This window comes from Equus caballus, chromosome 18 (genome assembly GCF_041296265.1).
Source record: "Equus caballus isolate H_3958 breed thoroughbred chromosome 18, TB-T2T, whole genome shotgun sequence".
NCBI classification, from domain to species: domain Eukaryota; kingdom Metazoa; phylum Chordata; class Mammalia; order Perissodactyla; family Equidae; genus Equus; species Equus caballus.
In genome coordinates this window covers 22,331,866-22,343,081 of record NC_091701.1, presented here as the reverse complement: position 1 = coordinate 22,343,081, position 11,216 = coordinate 22,331,866, and positions in this window count along the sequence as shown.

The following is an 11,216-nucleotide window of genomic DNA, read 5'->3' as shown; positions in this document are numbered from 1 at the left end:
GTGATTGTTTTTATCTGAGGGACTCATTTTCCATTTATACCAGCCAACTGGATTAGGAAGGGGAAGCTCCATCCCTGTGACCAAGAGTCAACTGCCCTTCAGTGAAGAACCCCATATTTGAGCCTTCCCGTTGCTGCTAGCCGTAATTACACTCCCTGAAGCTTCCAATAACAGCAGGGTGGGAAGTGGAGGAGGAGCTGACCCGGCATAACACACTGGGTCTTACCTCCAGCTCACAGACAGATCCTTTTAGACCTAATGGCCACTAACCTCTATCAGTAGGAGGCTCATGCCATCGTACGCTGAGGTATAAGCATCACCAGTCATCAGTCACATTCTGATCTTTCATATCCACTCCATTCCCCAACACTGAGGCTTCCCTTCTAAACTCCCTCTACCCAAACCCTTCCACCATTCCTCTTGAACACATAATCCCCGTGGGCAAATACCCCTCACCCTCAGCCTGTTTTTCAAAGGTCCCTCCATCTCTGTTTTGTCTGAACCCCATTTCCTGTAGCCTACAGGAGAGAAGGGTGGTTTTATCTCATAATAGGGATAAGAGGTGAAATTGTCTCCTTTTCTTCTTGTGGCTAATTCCATATTCCTATGAGGAGGACATAATCCTTCTACACCATCCTATTGATCCTTTACCAACACTGAGACATTACCTCTGATTCACTGGAGATTTTATGCCCTTGTTCAATGTCTTAATGTCCACTTCAACTTTGACCCCACTCCCAGACATCTTCAAAGACAATCTCTATGACTTATGCAGCCCATTGGTCTCACACTTCCTTGAATTATCTCTTCATTTCAAATAATCTTCACCTCCATTTCACTTCAACCACCCATTTCCATATATATGTGTGAAAGTGTGATTCTAAATCCATGATCCCAAATTTCAAAGGAGCTTTCAAAAGTGCTTAACATTGTAACTTGACTATGTAACTAAGCAAATTCTTCTATGTGCTTTAAAATATAGTTCATATCTTCTCCATTCTCCTCATAACACCTAACCTTCCCCTCTACTCAGTTTCACCAGTCTTTGAAGACTTTGCCTCATACCGGAAAGACAAAACAGAGACAATGAAATGGGACCACCCCCTTCCTGCTACCAAATCTATCAATTTTTCTACACAAAAACCCATCCTCCTCTTCTTCCCTCCTGCTTTAAAGAAAAAAGTATCCTTTACAGATATTAAGGCTCCCAGATATCCAGGTCCCCTCTCACTTTCCCGGGGACCTCTGTATATCAATTACATCTTCTTTCTGTTATATTTGAAGTATTCTCCTTGAGTGGATTCTTTTCATTAACGCCCACACTTGTTCTTGAAACATCACCTTGATCCCTGTCTCTATTCAGCCACTGCCCAATATTTTCAACTCCCCTTCACAGTTAACCTCTTAAATCATCTACTTAGGCATCTTTAACTTCCCTCGTTCACTCGTACTTAGCATCCAATTTAATAGCAGATTACACCAGCTGTAGCTTCAAAGTATTTCCAGAATTTGACCTTTTCTCACCATGTCAACCACTACCACTTGGAGCAAGCTGCTTTCATTCCTTACCTGAATGCTACAATAGCCGCTTGCTTGCTCTTCCTGCTTCATCTGCCCTGTCTCCCTGCAGCAGCCTCTGCCCAGAACCCCCCAATGGCTTCCCATCTCAGAAGAAAAGACTTAAGTCTTGAAAAAAGGTTTTCAAAGCCTGACATGATCGGCCCCACCCCTACCACATCACACTCTGACCTCACCTCCTACCCCTTTTCACTTTATGTACTTTACTTCAGCCAAACTGACTTCATTGTTATTTCTCAAAAATGCTCTGTGTGCAGCCGCCTCAGGTCATTTGTATGTGCTGCTCCTTCTGCCCGGCATGTGTTCCCATAGATATTCTCATCATGCACGCCATGCGCGCTCTCTTACTTCCTATAGGTCTGTGCTGCGACATTACCTTAAAAGAGAGGACTTCCCATATAAAACAACTACCACACCCCTCAGTAGTTCCTACCCCCTTGATGCCCCTTTATTTTTTCCACCTGATATATTGCATGCTTAATTATTTGTATGCTTATTGTCTGTCTCCCCTCTACAACAGAAGCACATTCAGGCATGTGATTTTGTTTTTGTTTTTGATTTTCAATTTACTACTCTAGCTCCAGTGTCTAGAAAGTCACTGGCATATAGTAGATCTCAATAACTATCTCCCAAAAAATGTCTCCATTTTGTTATTTCCCCTTTATTCTCATATTCATTCCCAACTGGTTTGCATCCTTCACTTCTAAATTTGCTTTTATTAAGGTCTTCAATGACCTCTTTTGCCAAATCCTCATCTAACTTTACCTTACACCAGGTTTTGACAAAGTAGGTAACTATTTTCTTCTTGAGTCACTCCCAGGGCTTCTGTGATTTTCCTTCTATGTCCTCAGTCTCATCACTTCTTCCTTTTATGCACCTCTTAAGTTGTGGAGCTCTTCAGTGACTTCTCTTCTCATGCTTCACTTTCTCCCCAGGTGATCTCGTTTCTTCCTAGGGCTTTCTAATGCCTTCCATTGCTAATAGTACCAAACTAATTCTCTTGCCCACCATTATCTTCTGAGCTTCAGTCCTCTGTTTTCATTAATAATCTCAATATGATATGTGAAAAACTAAATGCCAAACCTACTTATCCTTGAGTGTTGCTTTCCTCAGAAAATGGTGCCATTGCTTAACTCAGAAAACTGGGAGTCTCTTCCTTTTCCCTGATTTCCTCCATTCAGTTTATCACCAAGTCCTGTCCATTCTGCCGTCACACCATATCTGTGTCTGTTGCTTTCTGTTCATCTCCTCTGTTAAACCTAAACCATCACATCATTTCCCACCTAGAACATTGCAGCAGTCATATACGTGGTCTTTCTACTTCTACTCTGGTCTCTTTTTCATCTGTTCTCTACACATTGTGTAGTATGATCATGCCACTTCCTTGCTTAAAACACTTCAAACAACCCTCACCACAATTAGGTAATAAAGTCCATCATGATCTGGCCTGTAACTATTTCTTTTGTATGATATCTCGTATCTCTCCCTCACGCTCATCATCTTCCTACACACAGCAGTACTCATAAATGGCTTTTATTTAGGGCATCTATTAAGTGTACTGTAATAGTAGTTTAACCTGTATTATCATGTCATTTTCACTTCTTTCATGAAAAACAAGCATTAATATCACTAGCTTTTAGATGAGGAAGTTGAATTCCAGGGAAATTAATCCTGACACTGAAACTGTACTGAATGAATGAATTTGCCCAAGACCACATATCTAGACATTGCAGAGCTTCTCTACCACACAGGGATGATGCATATACCAATTTTTGGAAAAACATAAAGTACTAAAATGTAAATTTTTAAAAATCATAGTACATTTTGAAAGTTCGTGTTACCCTGTATTACACAGGCCTTCCTGCTGCATGGGAAATAACTAACTAAAAGGCTGAGTCATCATCATTAAGGAGCTTATCTTCTCACTAGACAGTCAAAGCTTACATATACTAGAACTCATAGAGTAGCATATAGTATGGCTCTTGTAAATGCTGGGGAGAATAATTGGGGAATGTCCTCTTTCTCATCCTGTTGAAGAAGGATACAGATAAAGAAAGGGGGCCCCACCAAGTTAACCTTATTTACTAAGTCCATGGAGTGTCGTAAATTATAGCAGACCTCCAACAATCTGTGTGAAAGCCCCCAGCACTGGACTTGGCCCAGTGTATGTAACCCACAAGAGTGTGTCAAATCTGATCCTACAAAATAGTATCCAACAAGAGAGGTCTTCTCTGACACTATGTCCACCCCATCCTGCAATTACCCCCCTTTAATCTCACTGCCCTTTAACATGATTTATTTTCTTTCTTCTCACCACCTGGCACCGTGTATTTATTTGCTGCTGTCTCCTTGTTCTTGTTTATTCTCTGTCTCCTCCTACAAGAATATAAGTTTAAATAGAACAGGGACTTTGTTTCATTTGCTCTTGTGCCCCTGGTTGGTAACAGGGGCTAGCAGTTGGCAGTCACTGAATAAAAAACATGTTAAATGCATGAATAATGAAGCACTCTGTTGAATAAAGTCCATTCTTTACTGGGGGACTCAGTGATTAGGATGATCATTTTAACAATTCTCTATTCTAACATCCTTTCTTGGCTAGAAAACAGCACCTACCTCTCCTCTCTCAGTATTCAGCACCAGCTTGCCTGAACTTTTACCAAATCTTGCAATGGGAGAAACTGCACCCCCATCCACCCAGTGTCCCCAGGGAATATGACCAGAGGCATGGGCCATGCCCTCTTCAGAGGCGCTCCAAAAGCCTCCATGGGCAGCTATCTGTGTCTCAGCGGGCCTCACTTTGGGCATGGCTGGCTCCAGTCCAGAGGATCACCAGCTCATCTCCAAATGCGCTGCTTATGAGGACTGATCCAGATACTGCCATCCAGAACCCTAGAGACTCCACACTGGCTCCACTCAGCTGTGACAATGTGCCCAAAAGCTACTGCAGGTTTCACTAAATTACGGAGGAAATGTCAGACTTCCTTTGCATTATCAGACGCACATCTCACATGACCTCTTTATTGGGTTTTTGTATCTTGAGGGGGTCTTAATAGGATGAAAGGAAGTCTTGCTAGGCGCAAATGAATGCCGTTCGACTATTTAAAGGCACATTTAATTAAACTGGATTCATTGCCTGCATGGGGCAAGTTAAATGAAAACTAAATAGATGGAGTATGATTACATATTATTAAGAAGAGAGACAGCTCTGGAGACCAAATTCTTTTAACACAACATTAAGCTGAGCTCATTTCATATGCACAGTTTAGCACCGGCCTATAAGGAGAACATGTTTTGAGAAAATCAGCAGAATGGTTATGAGCTCTAAACAGCTTTTAATAAAACGCAATGTTTCAAGAAAGGAGCAGCTTCTAAGCTTCACTTAAATATGCTAATTAAAGAAAATTAAGTTTCCCTCTGATTTCACGTTCTCTTTGTTTTCCCTCTATTTTTTATGTTCATCTGACCTAGGCTACCTTCCACCTTATTTTATAAACTCCTAGAAATGCTCCAGATTCCATATTTAAAAGACGTCAGGGGGGAATAATGAGATGAAAGTTGGCCGGGGGGGAGGGACACAAGCCCGAGTCTATCAAATTGATGACTTTATTCAGATTGGTTGTCTGGGTCTGATTGTCCATAGACTGAAATAACCCTAAACTTCTAGCTGGTAACTAGACCATTTTGACCAAATGGGCCCACCAAGTTTGGCAATAATAGTAAAAATAGTTGTTATCTGTTGAGTCTGTAGAGTAGGGTAAGTGATTACGTACATTATCTACCTTGATGCCCTCCATCACCCTAGAAGATAATATTGATATCCTCATTCCACAAAAATGGAAAGGAAAAGGCAAACAGTCAGTGGTGTTGCTGAGATTCAAACTCAGGTGTGACCGACTCCAAAATCCTCACTCCCTCGCTGGCAATACCTGCCCTGATCCATCCAGGGAATTACAGCTCTGGGGAGGAGGCGATATTTGAAAAGCATGTAAAATAGTCAACATAATTTTATATTAAAAAAATAGAAAAAAACCTTCCAATAACTTTCAAAGCATGAACCCCTTTAAAAAAAGTTTTACAAAATTCTCTTGGCGGCTGGTCCATAGGTTAAAAAAAATGTTGAGAAATACTGATCTGATTTATCCACCCCTGAGTGACAGTCTTCTGACTTTGCCTCACCATTCTCCATTCTTCTGATAGCAACACCTTGGTGTAGCTTCTTGGAATCAGCTTTCCTCCACTTTTAGTCCATGTGGGCTGAGCTGTGTCTATCCTATCTTTAACTCCATGAATTTGCACGTGTTCTTGGTCTGGTCAACAAAGTCCCAGACTGGCTCATGGGATCCATTCCAATAAAGGAGCGCCAACTCTCATACTTTTTACTGAAACTATTAAGAGATATTTTCTAGTGTTGCTAAGCTGGTAGAATATATGCCTAGCATTGCTAGCGGTCCTCTTGTCATCATCAGGGAGAGCCTGCCTGAGATGAGGCCAAAACTAAAGATGGAAAGGCTCAGAATCCCGATGACATTGTTTGAGAACCTGTGTCCTAGTCATGCATGAAGTCAGACACCTACACATGGACTTTCCAACTTCATGAACCAATCAATTTCATTTTGTTATTAAGCCAATCTGAGTCATTTTTCTTTGCTTTTCTTTTTAGGAAGATTAGCCCTGAGCTAACATCTGCTGCCAATCCTCCTTTTTTTGCTGAGGAAGATTGGGCCTGAGCCAACGTCCATGCCCATCTTCCTCTACTTTATATGTGGGACATCTGACACAGCATGGCCTGATAAGTGGTGTGTAGGTCCCCGCCTGGGATCTGAACAGGCGATCCCTGGGCTGCCAAAGGGGAGCACACGAACTTAACCACTGTGCCACAGGGCCGGCCCCTGAGCCATTTTTCTATCTCTAGCATCTGAAAAAGTATGCCCTCCCCATCCCCACCAATTTTATCGTTGTAGAACCTAAAGCTCAGAGAGGGAGAAGGGTTTTCTAAAAATTTTTACTCCTAGGCAGTGGCATATTTAGGCCAGAATCTAGGGCCCTTTCCTCCCAAGCCAGTTTCGTCTCCCTAGATCATTGATTCTTAAAGTGTGATCACCAGACCAGGAATATCAGCATCATCTGGAACTTGTTAGAAATGCAAATTCTACAGCTCCATTCCAGACCTATTGAATCAGAAGCTCTCGGGGTAGGACTGACAATCTGTGTTTTAAAAAGTCTTCCGGGTGACATGGATGCCTAACCCAAAGTTTGAGAACTACTGCTCTAGATCAGCGTTATCTAAATTTTTGAAGTGGCAGAAACATTTTCTTTAAACAAAATATCGCATAGGAGCTTAAGTGCAAGTTATTTTGCTTGAAATGGAGGTGAAGAGCCTAGTGACCTGCTTGTTCCTGAAGACACATGGCAACACCTGAGAACGTTTCCAAGGACGCTCTGAGACCCCATGAGGCACGATTCAGTCAGAGAAAGACTGGGGAGATGCTGTATTAATGAGCACCCACCCCTAATTCTCATCACATTAAGATACTGTCCCACTACCATTTAGGCTCAAATTTTCTATAATCCCTGAAGTTCTGTCTTAGGGTGAGTTATTCACAAATCTCTACGTTAAGAAACGGGCCTTGTGAATATTTACAGAATCAAAAGGGGAAGCTGAGATTGGGGAGTGCAGAGATCTGTCTTGGAAAGTCCCAGGTCCCGTCCCAGGTCTCCCCCAAATCTAAATGTGGATGTAGAAAGTGAACAGGCAGCAGCTCTTTTAGAAGAGCTCGAGACCCAAACCTTTGGTGTCTGGAAATGGTGTAGGAAGCTATTTATATTTCTCTCCAACATGGATTGCTTTAAATCTTGCAGATTCAGTAGGGCTACTCCTTGACAAATTTATGAAAAACAGGAACATGTTACAGAACCTGGCACTTTCCTTGCTGTGTATGCTCACCCAGTCTTGCCTGATGGGACTTGGTCTCTTCTGTAGAAAGCTGTGTCTACTCAACTGTGCACACTGTGGCCTCAGACACTTGGTGTTCCACCTTCCCAGGGATGTTTGCAGGGGACAAGATGGTGGCATTCAACAGAAGGGAAAGTGTCTGTTGGGGAAAGATTTGGAGGCAAGGAGATTTTACAGCCCTCCTAGGAAACTGGTAACTGCTTCTGTGTCTTTGCAATGGTTAGTCATTATCCCTGAAATGCCCTATGACCTTCAACTCAGCCCATTTCCAAAAATTCCTATTATTGTTTTATATTAAGTTCACCTATCACTTACAAGTTCAACTCGACCTCTACTATCAAACTGTCCTTGTCTCCCTGTCTTCCTTGACATTCCTTTTTCTGTGTCCCCATTGATTCTTGTGTGTGGCTTTGCCATAGCATTTATTATATTATTTTAATACTAAAAATAATTTTTATAATAATCAAAAATACATTTTATATTTATTATTGTCATTTTGGGGATGTATCTCTCCATTATGTGGTGGGAGTGGGGACCATATTGTTTCATCTGTGTATCTCAAGAGCTGGGCACAGCACTGTCACATCATAGGTGGTCAAAAATATCTTTTCTATGGGGGCTGGCCCCGTGGCCGAGTGGTTAAGTTCGCGCGCTCCGCTGCAGGCGGCCCAGTGTTTCGTTGGTTCGAATCCTGGGCGCGGACATGGCACTGCTCATCAAACCACGCTGAGGCAGCGTCCCACATACCACAACTAGAAGAACCCACAACGAAGAATATACAACTATGTACCGGGGGCTTTGGGGAGAAAAAGGAAAAAATAAAATCTTTAAAAAAAAAAATATCTTTTCTATGAAAAAAATAAATTCCCTGCTAGGCCTATTCTCCAAAGGTCAGCTATGGAGTTCACCATCTTGAAAACTTATTAACAGCTGCCATCAATCCCATGCCCAATATAAGCTAGCCCCAAGGGCTATTGAGTTTCAGATGAGGAAACTGAGGCTTGGAGACATGAGCTTGTCCAAAATCAAGTAGCTGGGAAGTGGTGGAGCAAGGGCTTACTCCCAGTCTTTTTTGAATCCAAAATCTTTGTTCTTATTATATCTAACTCTCCTTCTCCTTCCATCCTTCCTTCATTTATTCATTTAACCCACACTTAAGGAGAGCCTTCTTTGCTTCAACTGGGCAAAGTCGCATGTCTGGGCATGTGGAGATTCTGAGGGGCTATCCTCAAGGGTCCCTGACTTCCCTAAGCTCACAGAATGGTGGAGAGAAAGTCCCTAAAACTACAATAACTAAATTGACAACTGCAATCCTCTATGATAAGGGCTCTTGTCTTGGATCTCTGTAATACTTTTCTTGTAAAGAATACAAAACTGGGTACATAAGGAGTGAGATCATAAAGAAATTGTCCTTGTTTCACTGTTGTCCCCAACAGAAACAAAGCCCATTCCTTTACAACATCCTCAGGCTTGGAGGAAGATCAAATTAAGCAAATTATCTTGGTACTGTTCATTATCCCAGGCCTGCTCACCTATCCCCTGCTCTAATTGCTAGCTTTGCTGGGCAGAAATATTTCCAAGCTGCATGCTCTGCACTTTCTCCTCCTTTTTAATATCATCAGATTTCAAATAGACATATGCTGCGGCAGAGTTGCTAGAAATATTATAGAAGCCCAGTAGGATATATTTGCATATTTATGAAAATAGTTTACCTTCTGCTATGACAATAACAAATGTTCACAATCTCAGCAGTTCATTCACTTTGTCCAAGGAAAGAACCAGGTATATATTAGCAATTTAAGAAGAACTTGTGGTGGATGGTTACAATACTATTTTATTTTCCTTAAGATATCATTCCAAGAAGGTTTTTTGGGCATAATTTCTCATACCAGGCATAACCTTTTTCTGACCATTATAAGCATGGAAACTTTTGGAATCCTCCCCAAAATATGCAAAGAGTTTAGGTCAGACTTTGTCAGTCTTAAGATAACCTATCTATACTCATAGTTCATATTTGACAAATATAATTTTGCCATTTTTTACTAATTACTTATGAGTGATCTCTCAGTCTCATGAGTTGTTTTCAGCTTTCTAAAAATCTTTCTGAAGATGTTAAACAAAGGGAGATGCAAATCTGACTCACCAATAACTAGTTTGTAACTTTTTTTCTGGGAAGAGAGTGAAGATTCCGAAGAAATGTTTTAAAACAGAAAGATGAAGATTACAGTGCCTTTAGTGACACTAAATCTCTGGGGGCCAGCATTTGTTTTAAACTATCTCCAGCTATACCACCAGTTTACTGTAGTTGTGACATAGTTTGAAATACGTGAGCCCCATGTGGAACAGTCTGAATGACTTATTAGAAAGAGCAAAGGTTTTGACATCAGGCAGACGTGGACACAAATCCTCACTCTCTCACCTACTTGCAGTGATCTTGGGGGAAAATTCTTAACCGTTTTGAGACCCAGTTCCATCAGCTGTAAAATTGGGATAGTGCTGTCCACCTTCCATGGTTCTATAAGTTTGAAATGACAAAGAAATATGGCATAGTTCTGCATACAAAATGCTCCAAAAATATTAGTAGGTGTTCAATCACCTTACTCTTCTTGTTCAATAACCATATTCTTGGAGTACACATTCCATCTTTTACTATATTTGTGTTATAGTTACAGTGTAGTTTCAGTGTCATTACTAGTTGTAGTCATTTCCTGTGGCTACTGTGACAAATCATCATGAACTTGATGGCTTACAATAATAAATATATATTGTGTCACTTCTGGAGGCCAGAAGTCTCAAATCAAGATGTTGACAGGGCTGTGCTATAAAGGCTCTAGCAGAGAATCCTTCCTTTCCTCCTCCAGCTTCTGCTGGCTCCACATGTTCCTTGGCTTGGGGCTGCATAACTTCAATCTCTGTCTTAATGTGGCCTTCTTTTCTTTGTCTTCTCCTGTTTTGTCTCTTATAAGGGCACTTGTCATTGGATTTAAGGTGTACTCAGATAATCCACGAGGACATCATCTTGAAATTCTTAACCTAATTGCATCTGCAAAGACCCTTTTTCCAAATAAGGTCACATTCACAGGTTCTGGAGATTAAGGCATGGATATATCTTTGTGGGGACCACCATTCAGCCCACTACACTAGTATATTGTGAAGCTACAGTGAGCCGATTTACAAGATAAATTCTCTTAGTTGCCTAGGAGGGTGGGGCAAAGCCTTTAAGTAAACTAGAACCTGAGTGGATTCATAAAAGGTAAGGGATGTCATGAGATGATAATAATGAACAGTTAGGCAGGAAGTTAGAAGAGAATGAACTTGGGCGAGATTGTCCCAGTTTGTGATAAGCTTGGGTGAAGAGACTTTTACTGGACTTTGATAGTCACAGCCATGAAAATATTCCATTTGCTGAGTATAGATGTGATTGTTTTAATATTAACATCCAAGTCTGGTTAGCTCTGAACTACTCTTCTGGTTGTCTGCAGTAAGGAAAGTCTGCCTATAAGCTCTCTGGCTCAAATACTTCTGTAAATCCTTGAGTAAGAGTGGGGACCTGGCAGTGAGTTGAATAAATACAGTGAATCAGTCTTTCACATTTTGAAGAACTGTTGATTAAAAGGAAAATCAGGCCCCCTTGAGACTGATTTTAATAGAGATATTCCCAAGCAACTAGCAGCTGGACTTCATA